This window comes from Xiphophorus maculatus, chromosome 11 (assembly GCF_002775205.1).
Source record: "Xiphophorus maculatus strain JP 163 A chromosome 11, X_maculatus-5.0-male, whole genome shotgun sequence".
NCBI classification, from domain to species: domain Eukaryota; kingdom Metazoa; phylum Chordata; class Actinopteri; order Cyprinodontiformes; family Poeciliidae; genus Xiphophorus; species Xiphophorus maculatus.
In genome coordinates this window covers 19114197-19134783 of record NC_036453.1, presented here as the reverse complement: position 1 = coordinate 19134783, position 20587 = coordinate 19114197, and the positions used below count along the sequence as shown (strand labels likewise).

The 20587-nt window shown below is 36.8% G+C and overlaps 1 protein-coding gene across 2 annotated transcripts in view; it reads left to right on the top strand.

Annotated features, from left to right (window-relative positions):
* Nucleotides 1–7650: 7650 nt before the first annotated feature.
* The window catches only part of zbtb20 (zinc finger and BTB domain containing 20), a 42474-nt gene continuing 29537 nt past the window's right edge, over nt 7651–20587 (top strand). Inside the window, exon 1 of one of the 2 annotated variants that reach the window (XM_023342444.1) lies at nt 7651–7873. The gene's annotated coding sequence lies outside the window, so the exon portion shown is untranslated. Of the gene's footprint in view, nt 7874–8096; nt 8420–20587 lie in introns of those variants that run through there. The other variant, XM_023342445.1, reaches the window with a different exon arrangement.

Here is a 20587-nt window from a genome sequence, read left to right as displayed (position 1 = left end):
CGTTTGTGATCATTTTTGTGCGTTTCAATAAAATATGTTACAGTGATATCATCGGTGACATTCTTCACCGACCCAAATGAGTCTATTTTAGGCTCAATTATTGGCAAATCAAAACCAAGGACAAAATAACCTAAAAAAACCCAAAAAGAAGCTAACCAAACAAAGAAATAATTTTGCCCATGAGCCTCTCTGAATAGCTCCCTTCATTGCAAACTTATTGTGCAATGTGAAACATTGTGCGCTTTTAGGTATTTTATTAGCATTTTAGATTTTGATTACCAAGAATTTTGGTGAAAGCATTTCCATCCTTTGAATATTTTTGCATGTTTTTAAAATCATCACCAGTTTTAATTCATGATTTGTTTTTTCCTATTGTAAATTTTGAAATATTTTTACAAATCAAAATTTGAAAAATGGGAATCTGTGTTCAGAGCCTCTACGGACACAGTTTTTAAGGAAATTGATTAAAAACAATTGGTACTGAATAGTAACGCTGAATGCTTTTAAGGTTTTGCTTTATTAGAAAATATTCGGCCTAGCTTTATTTCTCAGGAGGATCTGCTCTCTGGGTTGAACTTTCTACCAGCAGCCACAAATAAAAAGCAGCATTTGCATTCAAGCCCCTTGAACCAATATTTTGTGGTACCTTTTTTGCTGGAGTTAAAATCTTTTGGGGATGTCTCCACCAGCTTTACTTATCCAGAGAATACTTTTTTGGAAGTTATTCCAGATTGTATGTAGAGCATCAATTTTGAAATGTTTTTACATGTTTTAAATGCATTTATGTTTGGATTTCGACCCAAAAGCTCTGGTTGTACACACAGGATCATTTGGCTGCTGGGACGCAAACCTCGAGCCGAGTACATGCAGAAATATTTTGCAAGTTTCATTTTAAGATTGCCTCCATATTCCCATCAAATATGACAGCTGTTTTGCCTGCTTAACAACAGAAACCCCACAGGCATAATGCTGTCAGTAGCAGCTCCGCTTTATTGTGGAGCTGTTGTGTTCGGACTGATGCGGACAATTATTCTAGATGAAAAACAATAAACAGGAGAACAATTTTCAAAATCTGAAAACATCTGAAAGAAGTTAGTTCAACTGGATATTTTTAGAGGTGTCACAGTAGAGAAGACTGAATTTAATTGCAAACCATATATTTTAGATTTTAGTGTTTTTAATTTTGAAAACCACGTCAGAGTTCCCTTCCATTTTACAATTGCGCACTACTTTGTGTTGGCCTTTTACATAAAATCTCAATGCAACACACCAGATGGTTGCAGTGTAGCAAGACGTGAAAAAGTTCAAGGCTGTGACTTTCACAAGGCTCTACACATACAAAAAGTATAGATTTCAAAAATGAACGCAATTAAACCTTGCTAGTGCTTCATAAAGCAAAATGTGTACTTGAATCAAGAAATTATACTTTGTTAAAAAAAAAGTAGGACCATTTGTGTGAGATTGAAAAAGAGACAGTCATAAATACTGCATGCTTGTCCTTGTGAGTCATCTTGAATCACCATTGCTGGTGAAGCTGCCAGTATTGAGGTGTGTCTGGCTTATTCATCTGTGGATTGATTTGTCTGGATTTCCAAGTACCCTTGCACAAAACAGTAAAGGCGAATTTAATCTGACGTGCTCTTGAGATGACGCAGGAACATTCGTGGAATGAAAAGAGGTTGGGAGAAAGTGTTAAAACCTGATATGAACTTGTTAAGCCACAAAAAGAACACGAGGGCCCTAAATTTATTGCACATTTATTGCTTCCCATATTTGGCATCATTATTATAAACCATCCTTTGTGTTTGTCGTCCTCTTTTTTCACTCCCATCTCCATATGTGGCAGCTCTGAATTGTGTGCCAATTAAACATATAGCTCCACCATATGGCTTCATTTTCATTTGTAGATAAAGCTGATCTTTGCTCCAAGAAGCCCCTCTTGCTATGGTCACAGGACACAGACTCCATGTTTCTCATAGAAATGGGCTCATTATAAAGTGAAGCATGCTAAAACATCATTTATGTCAAATGAACCTTCAAAAATACATTGCTACCACCAAGAAATACGATAAGGCCCGGTGTGTGATTAGACGCCACAAACAAAATAAAACTTGGTCCAGATTTGTTTGAAAAGAGGGATAAATGGAGGACGCGAAAACATTCTTCGTGATAAAAGAAATCCCTGAAATGAATGATGCTCCTTTCACCCTTCTGTATCTGTAGAAAGGTGAGAGAAATAATATTTTAATTGCAAATCCTCAGATCGGTTTGCACATTATCAGTCACCTTATTGCTCATTATGGCCTGTCTAGAGGCCTTCTGCAAAATGAATAACCTTTGGGCCATTCATTTTGAGCAACACGATAAAAAAAACCCAACACGAAGCACAAGGACGAGGCCTTTGTGAGCTCTTGCGCTGCACATATTTTATCTAATTTACAGAAGCAGGGGGAGTATGGATGCCTTCCATGTTGGGTAGTGAGAGTTTTCAGTTCCAAATCGTCCATAAATCCAAATGGTCAGACATAAAGAACAAGAAGTCAATTTAACATTGAAACCTGTGCGCAACTTTATGTTCTTGTGTATCAAAACACCATGAGGCTCATTTGAAAGAGAAGAAATCAATTCAAAGCTTCTATTTGAATAGGGAAGAGCTTCAAATAAAGGGAAGAAGGAGGCAGATAAAAACATGCCTGTGAAAACTGGGTCTCAAAGCTGCCCTCTGTTGGTCGCATAGTGTTGTAAAAACGTGGAGCACACATGATGTTCCCGCTTAAAAAGAGGGTAGCTCATATTAACTAGACAGAGAGTAATCCTAAAATACATCCAAAAAGTTGTTTTTCAATAATTAGCGTAACAGTGGCATGTGGGAAAAGGTGAAACTGAAGTGGAAAGCATTTTATCTTCTATTTTATTTATCAGGGATTTGCTTACTCTTTAAATGTACAGCTGCTACTTAGTTAAGACGAAAAAATTATTAAAAGCATTGGCCGCAGATCCATTTCCTTTTGTTTACAGTTTTGGTAAGAGTCACATACTGACAATGTTTGGTATTTTATTTTTACTAGTTGCTGCATTCCAAAAGGACAAAGTCCTGTCCAGTCTTTCAGAAAAAAAAATTTACAAAAATAAAAATCAGTTACCCCAACATGCAGCAGTTCCCATAACATTCAGCCTTTTTAAAGTGAAAAATAAGGCTTTTGTTGACACTGAACATGAGAGGGTTAAAACATGCAAAAAGATCCTTTTGTTTTGCATTGGGATGATAGAAGTTTATACTGTGATCACACTGGCTTTTTCTATATCTCTGCTCTTTCACGAGAGGAACAGGCACATAGGAAAGTATATCTATTTTTTATTACCTTGTGGATTTCTTTTATGTTTAATTTCAAGAGTGAGAAGTGACCACTATTCTGGCTGTTTATGTCAGGTAAGATAACATTACAAAAGAACATTTTAATATCATACATTTTAACTAAAATATGAATGAAATAAACAAGACAAGTCTGATAAACTAGTATTGCAATTCATGTCATTTAACATTTTTATCTACTTTAGTCTACATTCTTCTCTTTTCTTTTTCTTTCTTGTTTTGTTTGACTAATACTATAAAAAAAAAAAGATTTCTGCTGTAAAAGCTGAAAATGGGGCCTGTGACTAATTTTTTAGCTATTGTTGAAATTCTTTATGTTTACTTTTGTTAATTTAATCTGGTTTGTTTTATATTTCACTGACTGTTATTGTTATGAAGCGCTTTGCCAGTGGTTTTAAATCTGCAATACAAATGTAATTTGATTTTATTCGACAGCTTTTAAAATGCAACAAAAGAATTCAGGTCATTCTGAACCCTTACTTCAATTACACAAAAGTGGACGCTAACCACACACAGCTCTGAAAAGTCAAGAAACTACTACACAGTTGTCATATTTTTCTGATTTTGCATGTATATGTTTGAGTATAATTAATTTGTGTTACTCTTGAAACTCTTGACATTTCTCCCTAAATCCCAAAAATATTTGTCATTTTAAGATTGAGATTTCAGATATTTATTTACACTGTTTTCCTTACTTATAACTCCAGTTGTGATGCAAAGTGTTCTCCGACTCTGACATATGTTTTTATATACCATAACAAAACATTTTTGGCCTATGATAATTGCTATTCACAAAAGCTTTATGAGACAAAATAAAACAGGACATCAACTCATGTATCAAAAAGATGCAGAGGGTTAACCCTACAGCCCCAAATGTATCATTTTTATACAAAACTTCAATATTTTTGGTAAATAGCATGCACTTTCTTCAACAGCATAATGAATTGAGAAAATATGATTCAAGAAGCATTTTATACATTTTCAATAAAAGGCAAAAACACGGACCAAGGTTTTGAGGTTTTAGCCAAAAATATTAAAAGTAAGCATCCATATGAAAGTGTGCCAAGTGCCTTCATAATGCATACAAATTGTGTCCTTTTGCTTATAATATGGCTGCAACTATGATGGAACAAAATATGAAAACTAACCAATATTTCAACAAAAATAGTTTTGTTCCATTAAACAAACCAATAAACAGCACATTTTTAAAGAATGCCATCTGTAGCTCCCACTCAATAAGCATATCTTACACAGACTCTACAAAATTACAAAATAGGTGGTGAATAAACATGGTTTTAAATGCATACGTTTTGATAACAGCATTTAGCAGAAAAGCCTCATATCTCAGTGACAATATAAAACATTTTGGGAACACCAAGCAATTTTCCAGAAAATGCTCCCTTATTTTTTATTATTATTATTATTTATTTATTTAACATCAGAATTTTCTCACAAATATTTTGTGTATAAGGATTACAGTTGTTTAATTATTTTCAGACCTTTGTATTCATTCAGTCATTCATTAAAAAGTTCACCCAAACCTCTGATGTAAAACAAATTAACGACGTAAACTGGCATACTGTGTTACTATAGCATTTCATTAAGTGGGTCTAACATGTGTCAATTACTTCGACAATTGACGCTCCTTTGCTTTTACCCAAAAAAAAAAACAAAAAAAAAACACATTCACACTCTTAGTTCGTTAAAAGAAAAGCATGCAAAGCAAGTTCGGCAGACACAAACTTTCCATTGCCTGGTGAATCCTTCCCCGCACAGGCTGCGGTTGATCCGGTCTGGCATGCGGATGTTCTCCTCTTAGCATGTCCCAGTTCTGATCCCAGAAATGAATCCCGACGCTTAATTGACGTTGAAAGGCGTCCTGTGTAGGCCCAGGTGATTTATTGGGGGATTTTAAACGCTCGCATTAAGGCCAGGCGACGGTGTTCCTGGTTAATGTAGGTCAAAGCAGTGACGGAGGGAGGTGTCCTCCGTTGAACCCGTGGTATTATTGTCTTCCAAGTAGACCTGCAGATGGCGCGCACAGTCAAGACAGGGCCCCGGGTGCTCACTACAGCGTGTGCCCTCACGTAAGAATATCCCGTACGGTAGTGGGAGATGGCGATGGTCTTAAGAGACACCCCTGTCTCCAAATGTTCAGCTGGAGGGCTGTGCAAAGCAAAGTTCAAGAGGGCAGCTTTTCTTGGAGGGAGTTCAGGTCCCGAATGCTGAAACTCGGTGAAGCCTTAACCTTAGTTGACCTCTTTGTGAGTTAAAGCAAAACAAAACAAAAACACGAGGTACATCCACCAGTGGTTACTAGAAAATAGTATGGTTTTACTCAAAGTATTTTCCCCCCATCCACGTGGTCCATTATTCGGAGCTGGGCAACACACACACACCTGTCACTGTCTAGACGGGGAGGGGGGCACTAAGGCGGAGGGTATCCCACTTGAGCCGACACTGTTTTTTTTTTCTCCTTTTTTCTTACACCATATATCTCTAAGCTTAGCTTCCTGAAAATGACAGCACAAAACAAAAAGAGAGGGGAAAAAACACACGACTCTACCAAATTTGATTGGCCACTTGTGAACCGACACCATTTTTTCTCCCCCCCTGCTCGTAAACCCGAGGTCAGCTCGGGACGTTAAAAAATAAATAAATGAGAAAATAGAAATGCGTAGAAAGTAGAAGACACGGGCAGACAATCTAGCATGTTGTGCGCCGGGGAAGGATTGACGGGAGCCGCCGTCCAATCAGCGACCGCGGAGCGGCTAACTTGCTAGACAGACACCGGACGTGTCCAATGAGAAGTTCAGACCAATGACGGACGTGGAGATGACAGTACCCCTCTTGTTCCCGTTTGATCCAGATTTTGGAGTTCATTCATATTTGTCAAGCAGCCATTGAAACCGCCTCAATAAATATAAAAACTGCGCAAAAATGGGATAGGTTTGTAGGTTATTAAACATCCCTTACATACTGTTTTCAATTTATACAAACAGTAAAATAAATACAGTCGCTCCGTGGAGGTGAAAGGAACTTGAATTAGTGAAGCACTATCACTACAACTACCCACAACCTCCCACAGAGAGCCATGATGATCCCACCGTGATTCCCCTTCGCCCTGCGATTGGAGCGCTGTAATGTTGACGGGTTTCTGCTCCAACCCAAGACAGTGCGCTGCACTTCCAATGGCAGCTTCAAGTGAAAAGGCGTGCCTGGTCATAGACATAGGACTGTAGACGCCGCATCAGCGTCCGTGTCGTACTTCAGCATCGCCGCCATCTTGTGAGTGGAAAAGAACCGAGCGAGACAGCTCTGCTTCAAAGGTCTTATTGTAGGTCAAACATTACTGTTTGATGTTTTGATTATTACGCTTAAAAAAATCGATTAATTGAAATTGAAATTCAAAACAATTTAATTGTTTATATACATTTACTGGACAGTCACTTTTAACATAAAGTATATAGCACAGTCCTCATTGTTTTATAATAACAGCGCATAATTAATACCCACCTCATAGCAATTTCTTACCAGTAGTTACATAGTATCTCTACTGTTGGAACCATGCTTAAAAAAAAAAAAAAAAACTGAAAAATGTTTCATTATTATTTTTGTTTTGTTTATATAATCATCCATAACTTATGCTTTATCTGTCACATCAAGTACACAAATGTGTTATTTTTTATTTGTAATTTACCAAATTGTCATTACCACCCCACAATGGCCAACACAGATAAAAAAAGAAGAATGGTTATGATATGAAAGAAGCCTTTCACATGGAAATAGTTTGTTCGGGGTATCAAATTGGTGTAGAAAGGGTCAAAATGGCAGTGAATGGGCATAAAATGGGGTACAAAATAATAAATAAAATGGCTCAGGTACACTAACTTTAAGGATAATTTATTATACCCCATACGTAATAAAATTAAGAGCTTTCATGTATTTTCAGAGGCAAATTAAAGGTAAGCTAATTTTAGCCACAATGTCATTTGGAAATGTTCATTTCGGTGTTTCCAATTAGTAGCAACACAATTGAAGGCTTTAATATATAATCTATAAAACCAAGATGCAAGTAACGTTTAGTGTTTCATTCATTCGGAGAACAGTTTGACGGGCTTCTTGCCACTCGCAATATGGCGGACGCGCTGACGCATCTTCTCCGCTGGACAACGAAGCCAACGGGGCGTCTACTCCTCTACGTCTATGCGCCTCCCCATGCACCGCCCCCCCTCCTCCTGCCCCTCCGTCACCACCACCCCTCAAAGTACTCGATGTATAGTTAAAAAATGGGAGGGCACACTTGAACCGAGCTCTTCTATGAAGGTAGGCTGCAGCGTGTGTTTATTGATGAGATGAAAAGAAGATGGAAGTGAGAAATGAAACAAAGTAAAGGAACATACTGAGAAAGAAGAAAAGCAAAGTAAACACGCTTCGTCGGGGGGAAAAACAGGGAAACACTGTCGCCACTTTTTTTTTTGAACGAGCTTCGAAGTGCAGGTAAGAAATTTGAGGAAAAAAAAAGTAGGAAAGGGGGGTTTGGTCTTTCGGCTCCAGTGGCTCGTAGGTTGTTATATTTAGTGGAAAGGCATGTTACAGAATAAAACCCCGATCGGTGAGTTTAAGGGAGTACACGCCTGAAATGCAAGACACTTCCATGTAGTTAGAGCTGGCTTTACTAACCCAGTAAATTAGGCTGTTACACAATATAAACTTTTTTTATTATTATTATTACGGACCTCTAATAAAACCACTGTAAATAAAACGCCATTAATAGGAGTCGCCTGTAAATCGAGTTTTCTGGTCGTACTACCGAAACGCGTTCTCTTGGCGTGACGCAAGTTTCCCATCTGTCATTTTCGCTCGAGCCCCCTTCCTTTTACTTTTAAACTGTCATGTGGGGACATTTGCACAGAGTCCTGCTCCGGTCAAAGTGTGTCCACAGGTCGGCTTTTCTCTCCATCAGCGATGCTGGCTCACATTTTACACGCTGAGCCCCGGAACAACTGGAGGCAGGCAGCCCGACGTGCGCATTTTGGCTTTTAGGTCAGTTATTTGAGGTAGCTTGCTTTTTATTACTCCACTTTGCGCCAAATATATATTGCAACATTTGGTTGTACTCATTAGTATGGTTCGGCTTTATTTAGCGTGAAGTCTGTCACTTAGATGTGTGCGGGGTGCATTTTTTTTATTATTAATTATTACCCTCAAAGTGATGCATTCAGGCGACTGGTTAGAATTTGGATAGGAGAAGGAGGGCTATTATTGGGTCTCATGGTGAATTTGGGTGCCATGTTTATATATATACAAAAAGAATGAACACTTATGCCTGCCAGTGCTGCCCCTTTTTCTTAGAAAAATAAAAAAAATTTAACTCGTAGCTTTCAGTTCAGATGTGCAGCGACGCTCCTGTGTAATTAAAGTTGCAGGAGTACCTTTTGATACATTTTATGAGCGAAATATTCATGCGTACAGCTCGTGATTCCTTTGCCCTACATCTGCAGCTCATCATGGCGCTCCTAAATAAAGTTAAAGAGATATTTCAACGTTTGCTCGCAAAGAAAAATAAATAAATAAATATATATATATTTTTTAAAAAAACTAAAATACAAAAAAAAAATTAAAAAAAAAAAAAGAAAAACTGGGCTACGCGTTGAAAATGCACCGAGAGGGTCACGGGGAGTTTATCCTGAGCAACATGTCAGTCTTGCTCATCTTTATCGTTGCTCGAGTGTGCGTGCACGTGTGAGGCGAGCAGATGTTGTCCCAAAGCGCTCGGCTTTGTCAGATAAAGAGGGAATACAGCATGTTCTCACTACAGTAGGCTGCATGCACATCATTTCAATGTGTTCTGGAGTGCAGCTTGAGGAGAAGTTGAACGCAAGTTTAAAAATCGTTAATTGGTTTTAAAAAGCCATTCCTTGCATACATTGGTCAGGTATCCGTGTTATTTTGCTATTTATTTGGTTAATTATGCATTTGTTTGGTTTGCTTTAAATGCGCGCAGATGTGCACCCGTGTATAGACGTGTGTAGGTTTTCTACAACGCGATTGTGCGTTTTTTTTCCTCGCAATTTTGTTGTGATCACTCCCTCTCTCCGCCTTCATTCACAATGTGGCTTCGCAACGTAAACGGGTTGCAGTCCTATAGGATTTGCTCGTTGCAATCGCAGACTTCTCTCTGGATCGTTTATTTTCTGAATGGACGCGCCGAGCGTACTGCTCACGGGGCTGAAATGAAGACAGTTGTAAATCTGTCCCGTGACTTAAAGCCTATAGATTTGACTGTACGAATGCACGCATGCGGGTTATTTGAGACAGAAACCTCCTATCTGCAATGAAATTCCACCTGTGCCTTTGTTTAGTGTATCATTTGATGACTTAGAGGGTGATTGTCTGCTCTGTAAGTAAGCTCTCGCCATCATGACTTGATGTCAGACTCTCAACAAAGAGGTGTACAGTAGCTGCTGGAACAGAGTCAGCCATTACGTGCTTTGGGAATGTTTGTATTGTGAGTATCAGGTGCCCCGTTTTATCCCAATTTGTTTAATGTGTACTTGCATTAGAAATGCACTAATCGGGCTATTTCTGGCCAATTGAATTATTATAATTATTTTTAATTTTTGTTTTTCAGGTGAATGAACTCAGTTCATTTAAAAAAATTTTTTTTTAAAGACTGTAATATATTGAAGACAAAAACATCTATCTTTCATAGATGTTGTTGTTTGTGTCCAGCGAAAAATAATTACGCGATTTTGTAAATTCTCGTCAAAAGCAAATTGAGGTTTTAGTAGAATCAAAAGCGAGCATGAAATTATGTGCTGTTGGTTTATAGCTGCGCTGCCAAAAATAGAGGTTCTTACTTTTGTAGATTAGCCCCATTTCTGCATCAAAGCATACAGTGGTGGATCTTGCACTAATTGCATGCATCTCTCTTTTTTTATTTGATTTATTTAAATAGTTTTTTAGGAACTATATTTCCTAAAGATCTAAAAATTTGCATGAAATGGCAAAAAATACTTGTTTTTGGACCTTTGATAGTCACAGATAAAATCTGTACGTTAATCAAGTTGGAATAAGTGAAACCAGTGTGGACCAAGATCAGATATATATATATATATATAAATTTGTTATTTTGCTTGACTTCCTATTACTCTTTTCCTTTTACAAAAAGAATGCAAGTTTTGATAAACTTCAATGTTTTGAAGAATGTCTGGTCACTGTAGAATAACTCAGTCCTGGGATCGACCAGCTTAGCTATTTTAGTTTTAACTAGAAATGGCCAAAAATTTTCTTTTTAGATCTTTAAGTAGCCCTTTAGTTTTTGATCAACTCTATCAACCACCTGTGATGCACATCTAGGATTTCTGACAGTGTTTTCCCCATGTACAACATAAGGCTCACCAGTTGGACATCTAATTGGAAGTTTCCCATTTAAAAAAATATATATAGATATATATTGATTTACTTGGGTTGCCCCAAACTGGGATTGCACCCTGTGTGGGGGGCCGTAACGCCTCATCTTTAACTAATTTATTTTATTTTAGTCAAAACTCACATCAGTTTTAGGTTTAGAGCCTAAAATGGTCAGAAAAAGGTCGATCTCTGGCTGATTGACTGGTGCCCCATTAGTTTGTATCCTTATATTCCAGCTTGGCATTTAAATTCACCTTCTTTGAGCTGTTGCCTTTTGGCCCCTTTCAAGTGTCACAGTGTAAAAGACCCACCCCTGACTAATGAATATTTAAGAGTGTGTCTTCAGATGAAGGAAAGCCATTATTATATGAAGCAGACCCATGCAGAGGAAACCGTACACCTACAAACAGGAGGAGGGAGGGGATGTGGTGATCAGTTAATCCACACCCAGTAATCAATCCCACTTTTCTGTTTTGGCTTCAGACGTTCCTTTTTTTTTTTTTTTTTTTTTTTTTTTTTCACTCGTCGCTCTCGTTTCTCATTTTACAATTCATTGTTGACCAAGAAACTGTCACAAAGTGTTAACAGACCTTTTTAGTTTGGAAATGCTTTTTGACTGATATTTGTCACGCTTTCACACGTTTCTCCCACCTGATCATTTGGATTTTACTCAATTGGGAAAAAAAAGAGGAAAAAAAACGTGTGAGTATACATATAATAAAGTGCTTTTTGAAAGAGAGGACAGAAAACAATCATCTTGTACTGTACTTGCTCGCAGATGGCAGATCAGCGTTCCAAACAATTTTTTAAGTGCTGTTGAAGAGGCACTGTTGCCCAAACAGACGAGATAGAGACGTCACTCGGCAATTCTGTGTCTCTGGCTCTGGGTTTACTCACAAAATTCAGCCACTCTGCTCAGACTGTTACCTGGTGATACTGGTGGCCTAGATCTTGCATATCTAAATTTACGAGTTTATTTTTTCTTTCTGAAGCTCATTTTGGTCTTCGGTTATTACAGCACATGGTGAAAATACTTGGAGATGACGTTCACGCACAAAAAAATAAAATTAACTTTTGGAAGTCTACATTTTGCTTCAAATTGAACCGTGCTCTGATAATACTCTAATAAAAATGTTAAGTACCTGTCTTGTTTAACCAAGCTAATTCTCGGATTCCCAAATTTTCCACTAAGGTAATTTTTACCACTATGTGAAAAAAAAAGACTTGCACTTGAATCCATTGTTGCACTTTGTCTCACACAGTTGAACATATTTGGCAGCCATTTTGGGAAAGCAGTCGAGATCCATCGATATAACGAGCCACTTTGTGGATGGCTTCCAGAATGTCACAGTGCTTGTAATCAACTGGTCCTTTTGTTTTCTGGCAGACTTTATCCTTCTCTATTTCTTTTTTTTTTTTTTTTTTTAATGGGTGGACTCAACAACGTTCTTCTCCGGAGCAGTGTCTGTTGTTGAGATTGCCCACTGAGGCATTTTTCAGGTGCAATACCGTAAAGTTAAGAAGTCTTAAATTCACATACTTAAATTAACCGCAGAGTAGCCTTAAGCCTTTAATAGACTTTACAGATTTGTTTTTGTGGAAGAAAATCACAGGAAGTTTCTCATCTGTTTTTTCTTGTAAATTCTCAGGAGACACAGAAGTTACAAGTAGCGTTCTAAAGAGACACATCGATTAAATGCTTTCAGTCTCAGCTTTGTAAAATGTACAAACGTGAAATAACCTTTTGCTTGCCGTCTAATTAGACATTCTATGTTCTAGCTTTTACTTGGTAGCACTGATTTCTGGTTTTCTTTAAGGATCTGATTCATTGATTTCAGTTTTATCAAATTATCTTTTTTTCCATGATAACAATATAACCCATCATAGTTAGGCTGATGTGCATTTATATTAGAGATGCACCAATCAGGCTTTTTCCGTGGCATTACCAATTTCAGGGTTTCTTTTACTGACTTAGATTTTTTTTTCTTGTATAGGACTATTACACATAAAAGAGGAAAAATGAGCTGCTGGTTTTTTGATAGAGCAAGTATTTTTGGATATGACAGAAAATGAAGGAATTACAACATTATCCCCATTCATTCATCGAAGCATATGTCATGAACTGTCATCTGATTATTTTTATGTTATTATTATTTTTTAGTTAAAAAAGTGCATCAAAGGGCAATTTACTGTTTGTTGGTTTATTTGTTAATGAATAAAAAAGAATGGGATTTAAAAAAAAATGGATTCATTTATTCTATTGGAAAAAATAGCTTATTTTTTCTGAATTTGCCCAATCAAAGCTGAGTTGGGGAAAAATCGTCTGATTCCGATTGCGTGTTGATTGACCGGTGCATTTCTAATTATAAACTGTAGATGATTAATCTTACAAAAAATGTGTTCTGATTCTCACGGCTCACTGCAGGGACAAAGGGTTAAAGCACAAATATGTAACCGAATGTTAAGTCATAGTTTCATAGCACTGTTCTCCTGTTCTCAGTAAAGCATCGTCGAAATGTATTATATTTGACATATTTATTTAGTGTGTACTCTTGGATCATAGTAAAGTTTACTTAAGTATCTTTGAATGAATTCTCTTGTGCATTTTCTATAAATATATATATTGACCTTTGGCCTGGCGGGTACATGTAATTTGCTTTTCTTTAAGTATTCTGTAGCTTTACAGTTATTTGGGTTTACAAATGACAAAGTTACAAAACCTACAGAGAGCTCCTATGGACTGCCTTTGTAAATTTTGTTATATTATGCAACACAACAATGTTAATTCAATGAGTCATGGTGAGTGAGTCCCCCTCTAGCCATAAGCCAAATATAGAAGGAAATATGCTTTCCTTCAAGCATGAAAAATCTATTTTGTTTATCGGTTTTGGCCAAACCAGGATATATGTATATATTTGTTTTTAAGTGAAAGGTGATTATTATTTGTTTTCTGTCCAACTATTACGCTCCAGTTATTAAGCTGAATAAAACCTTGTATGCTTTCAGGAAGAAATTTGGTATATTCATTCCACTGAAAAGGGAAATAAAATAAAAAAAACATTCACCTTTTTTAATTAATTTCCACTGAGGATCCAAAAGATCAATTATGAAAAGAAATATTTTTAATCTTAAATTAATATTAGCAGCTCTGTAACTTTAAGATCATGGAGAAAGTGGAAAACTGACTAACTTCATGGCATGCTTTTTGATTTTAAGGGGACTTTTGTTTGGAATCTTCTCTCCCTGCAAGTATCGCAGGAATGCGTAATGAAAGCACACACTGAGACTGAATAAGTATTTGCGAATATGCCAGCCAGTTGTCAGGAAGCTTTTGTTCACTTCTAAAATTTTATGGCGTCTTATGAAACACAGTTACAATTCCCAAAAAGCTGGAAGGTGGATACGGTCCTCCTTTCTTTTGTTGGTAAGACTGTTTGGGATCTCGGAACAAAGAAAAAAGAAAGCGCAACACGTAAATACACCCATTTAGGTCGGTTTTCGTTCCTATGAAGTACGTCGTTCATATCTAGCATTTGAAAAAAGGACTTAAAGTTTTAAAGTCATTTGAAGTTTAATTTGGCGCTTTGTTTTGATGGTCGTTCGGTACAGCGCATTCACTTTAATTACACATCAAAGAGGAAGTGACCATGAATTTCCATTACCTATGATAAAATTACTAACAGACTGTTGATCTGTACTTCTGTATATCTGCAGGGTTGGATTCATTAAAATTCAGGTCGTGTTGCAACTTGACCTGAAGATTTTTTTACAACAAGCGCATTTTGTTTCAGTTTTCCAGAAGTTGAAAAACAAAAAACATTGTCTCTGTTTTTCCTATTTCTGTATGGCAGAAATGAGCTTTTAAGTCTGCATTTTCGCTCTTTAAAGATAAACGCAATGCCTTAGTATTCAAATGATGTGAAAATGTATCTTGGATTCTAACAGCAAAGTTGTATGTGTGCCAAGGTGCATGTGTGTCCTCAGTTCACCCTGCTGCCCATATGTTTTTCGCAAGTGAGGGCGTGCTTGCTGCATGGTTGAAGAGGGAACTATTGAAAGCATTTATTATAAGATTAATCTACTTTTTTATGTTTTAAAGACAAGTTAAGCTTTTTATTCTCTTCTTTCATGTTGCTTTACATATATTTTTTGTTTTCTTTGAACTTATAGTAGGCTAAAATTTCTGACTGTGCACAGTGTGTCTCAGTTCATAGATCAGTATGAGAAATGTGTAAAAAAAAAAAAACATCCTATTAATATTTTATATTTAGATTTTTACTGGCAGCATAATTGAAATATCTGTAGGTGTTAATTCTCCAACAAGCTTGTATTTAGATTTTTTCTTCAAAATCTACTTCAATTACCATAAGCTGAATGAAACTTGTTGTGCGTGTGTTTTAAGTTGACGATAGTTTTCAAACGTGTAAATGCAAACTCATAAGACAAGGTGACCAAAATTTTACAAACACTGCATGCTTAAAAAAGGATTTGAAAAGACTTTTACACATATCACTAGGGTTACAAATCAACGACTATCAGAATATCAGATAGGCAAATACATAAATACACAAAATAGCTTATATAGGTCAAAATGTTAATTTTAACCAACCTCTCTATTAACATAATTATTTTACAGTAGTTTTCTGCAACTGTTTGTTCTTTACATTATTAATAACCAGTTTTATTTGAACTAAATGTAAAAAGATACATAACATTTTGATTGTAAAAATACACTAAAATGTGTGTTTACAAAGTTTGTGAATAATCATGAATAACTATTTTGTGGTGGTAAATACAGTGGATATAATAAATGTAAGTGTATCCCTGTATGTCCACACACGACTTACACATGGTAACACCAAAGAACAAGATGGAAGAAAAATACATTTTGATTTATTATGTGCATGACCAAAGCATTTTGGACATTTTATTTTTTTTATATGATTAATATGGGCATTTTGTGATTAATTTTCACGTCAGTTGATTTTCTTGAACTCTTTCTAGTTGATGCCCTTTATTTTTTATCTGTATTTAAGTTTTTGTCATACTCAAATACTGTTTTATTACAAGTGTAGCAGCAATTTTCTTCTTTTTCAGAATTTTTTTTGTCATGTCAATGTCAGATGAGATTAGATTCAAAAGTTTTAAAATACTTGAATCATCAGGAAATATGTAAAGAAATAAAGGGGATTTTGAATATGTAACTGATACATTAATGGGACACCACAAAAAGCACTGACACACAGAATTAAACAGACTGTTCTTCACAAATTGTTGCTTCTTATTTACATAGCGTCTCATCCAGATCAGAGCTACTACTCCACATCCTTTACATTTAGAGAATTAGCAATTCACCTTTGATGGTGTGAAATACATTTTAAAGATGAAAAAAAAAACACACAACTTATTTGTTTCCATCAAAGTTTTGAATTGCAACGGTTGGTGCAGGTGACAAAGGAGCCTCACGTCTAACCTGCTAAACAACAAACAAATGCCAACACAAATATTCTGTTTTATCAAAGCATCTAGGCATGTTGAACAATGGCTTTGACATTTTGGAGTAATTAGAGAGAGAAAAAACGAAACGGTGTGATTGTTGAAGTGGCAATGGTATCACCTGCGTTGCATTTTCAAAGTAGATGCAGTCCACATGTCGAGCTTCATTTAACGTTTAAGGTGCTTTTAGCACAAAAAAATATTTGTTGTAGCTTCGGTGGCACGTCGGAGCTTTGAATAAAACTGAAGCATCTGCTATATAAACTAAGATTAAGCTTAGGTTTTTCTTGTGGTTTTTTATGAATAGATTAATGAATGCTTCAAGACAAAATGTCCTTTGCAGCCTTTAACTGTCCTGGGCTTCGCTCCTGGCTACAGTCTCATCATTCATTCTTTAATTCATTCATTCATTCACATTGTATTTTTTCCCTTTCTCACTCCGGTTCAGGCTCAGTCAACCGTATTCCAACATGCTTTAACAGGAACGCAGGTCACCAGGCTTACACACAAAAAAAGAAGAAGACGGTTACAGAGATATAAGGATGTGTCCATTAAACATACTCGATTACTGTAGGTTTAATCAAAACAAATCCCTATTGGTAAAAAAAGATTACTTAAAAATTTATGTAAAAATAAAGCCTTTCAGAGCCTCTATCTAACCATGACAGTACAAATGAAGTATCCTATATTTAATATGACCTGCTGAAAATAGTCCCAGCCATGCTGTGGGATTTTTATAGTAACATTAACAGCAAAAGCTGGTTGGCTTAGGTTTCACTTCCATGCTCATAAACTACAGATTGTTCCTCTTAAAGAAAATGTTTCTGCTCCATTCAACATGCCAAACTGACCAACAGGTCATGGGCATTAGGAAGACTAAAGGCCAAGATGATTATCTTATAAACAGAGTGTTGAGCAGTTGTATTATCTCTTAACTACATGAGGTCACTCTGTTCCTCTGTAGTAACTGTTTCTGCTCATGGAGCAAATCAGAGGACAAACCAAACCAGAACACATCATAATAGGAAGAAAAGTGACGGTGAGAAATGTTGCTGGCAATACACTGATAAGAAGTAAAGTGGCGAGATCTAAGTACGATTATGGGAAATGGTAACCACTTTGATATTCGTCAGTGACAGGTCATTGTACTGGTAAGCACATTTTTCTAAAAGAAAAATGGTAAAATATGTGTAACAAGCACTGACCTAAATTAAAGGTTAAGAAATGAGAATTACTACTAAATACACTGGACATATCGTGTGGAGAGACGCTTTGGCTTCTGTTAATATATTTTAATATTAAGGGAGTATTACCAAACTTTTTTGTTCATTTAGTTGGTAATTGAAGGTATTTATAACTTGTTTTACATGTTATAATGTTACAATCCTGAACTTCATAGATTTTATTTGAATAGTGTGTGACAGACCAACAGAAAAATTTGCGTAGTTGCGAAAATGATCTATATGTATCTTCTGAGACTAAAGCTGAACTTTCTGGCTTAAAATGTGAAAACTCTGTGCTTGGTGGAAAAACGTACACTGCACATCATCCTGACACACCATTTGCTTCCTTGAAATACGGTGGATGCTTTTCTTCAGCAAAGATTGTTAATCAGGTCAGAGTTGATATAAGGACGGACAGAATATTAAAGAACATCAGAAGAAAACATGTTAGCGGTTTTAAAAGTCTTAATTCTAGAGAAGAGGTCCCACTTCCAGCTAGATAACAACCCTAAACTTACAGTTGAAGCTACAATGAAATGGTTTTGATTCACATTTAGACTGAGAAGTTCTTATATGAACATAAGACTTGAAAATTGTGCTAAGAGACACTTTCTATCCAATCTTACATTTTTTGAGAGAATTTGAAATGAAGAATTGGCAAAAATTTACATTTCCAAGTCTGAAAAGCTGCAATTGGCCCCTATAGTTGTTCAGCTGGAATGCATCAACTTGTGAGCCACTAAATACAACATAAAACCATGCCGCACCTTTCAGATTTTATCAGCAAAAAAAAAATAGAAATCTAAAATAAAATTGAAAAGCTTGTGTCATATTCTTCCACTTCTGATGTCTGAGCCACTTTATGTTGATCTATCACATAAAATCACAATAAAAACATTTAAGGTCATAGCTGTAACGTGATAAAATGTGAAAAAGCTCATAAAGTATGAATACTTTTGCGAGGCATAAGAAGAGCGCTGTGATGTCGTCTGAGTCCAACATGGAATGATAATTGGCAGGGTACACAACTTTTGTAATATGCCATATAACTTGTAATGCAACCCTGACTAGTCAGTCCAACATAGTTTTCCTGCTGTTTTTCTGGCAGCTAGTAATAACAGGTTCAACCCTGAGAGCAAATCTCCCTGGGAAACGAAGCTAGGCCCAGCGTTTTACAATAGAGCAACGACAAAAGCTTTAAAGGCAGACGGCGTCGTTATTTAGCATTAGTTATTTTCAATCTATTGTTAAAAAAAATGCTTCCTTCAGTTGTATGATTGTGAGTAAATGAAAACACTTACTGATTCGGTCTTGGTACATGTGACTCAAGTGTAAAAAGTAATGTTTTATCAGGCGTTTCCAGGCCTTGTGTGTTCATTATTTTTCTGCAGAGGTGTATGTATTGACTGTGCTCCTTTCATTATTCCTTCAGCCTGGTTGTGCTACATGTCACAGGTGCCCTCTGAGAGCCGACGCTCTCTTTAGCTGAATGACCTTATTGTCCTTATTAAAGCCTAATTTCTATGGCACATATATCAAGCGTGTGCTCTGCATGGACATTTCACTTTCAAACAATGTCTTCCTTCCACTGTGCTTGAACTTCGGCATTACCCGATCCACTATCAGTCTCGCTGAAATTAGTGTGGGGGAAAATTGTTTCTGGCCTTTATTTCTTATTTCTTGCGAAATTCCTTAGTTGACTTGCCTAAGTTTGTTTTGCAACACGGTGCTGGCTGGATCAACTTTCTCAGTGTGCTTAGATTGCCACGCCTTGCCGGAATAACCGGAAACCTTCATTTTGTGCCAACTTGTGCGCGGTTCGACAGACCTAACCTACACAGTGTTTCTCAGCCAGGCTGCGGACCACTGACCCAGACGTAGCAGCACGGTGTGTATAGGGTTCAGTGTTGCTCGGTTGTGTTTCAGTGTGTCAGCATTACACTTTTAGATGTCATTTGTCAAGTGAGCTGTTGAGACATATATAATCTGTATTTACTGCACAACAGCTTGCCGGACTATAAATACACTAAACAGTGCTAACCTCCATATGGCTCAAAGTAAGCACAGAGTGTTTGTATTAAATCCTTCAGATTTAATATCTTACCCACATATTAGGGGAAATGTGCATGTACAAAATGTACAAACTATTGTAGGTTAACGACACTCAAGTGTGCAACTAAAAGATTTTTTAGGCTATAAATATTGTCTGCATATAAAAAAAACATATTAAAGGAAGCAAAGGCATCTCTCCTTAAAGTAATAGTAATTATTTCTCAACTTTTTCCTCATTCTAATGAAATTTGTATAGATGTTACACTCGGAGGTAATATGCAACGTCATAAATTTTATATTTTTTTCACCATTTTTGTTCCATTTTCCTCTAAAATGCAACAATTGGAGTAACATTGTAAGTCTGCCAGAATCCCTTCAGCTGCCAAATATTGACAGTTTCGTGTTCAGGAAGCTGAACCTTGAACCCAAGACATGCGGCTAGAACTTCAGGATTGAGCTTGTGCTGCTTGATGCCTCCCCACCCATGTGCATTTGTGAACGCTCACCTCCTCGCGGCAGCTGCACGAGGGAGCACGAGCCGGTGGACCCTCGTGCAGCTGCTGGTGAAACACATGGCACTAAACTCCTGAATCTGCTTACAATCACATTCACAAAGTGGCAGAGTAATGCAGATTTGCTATTGGTGGTGAAGCTGCCTGTCAGATTACAACCAGCATGGTGTGACGTGTATTCGGATTGTCTTTGTCAAGTAGTGATAGAAAACAATTGTTCACTTATGTATGCGTGTCTTATCAATGACGGTGCGGTTATAAAACTTGTTGCAACATCAATACTTTTTTATTTCCAGTGACCATTTAAGAACTGACCATGTTCAGAGGCTGTGCTGTTCTCCATGGTGCAAGACGAACTCGCCCATTACCAAAAGCTACACATTGTCTTTTATTTAATCAGCACAAAGCGCCTTTTCTGCTCATTTATCTCCTAAGGACACAGAGTCAGAAGACACTTTGTTTCCTTTATAAGATATGAAGGCCTTACGTCCCCTCTGTACTGCACAATTTACTTC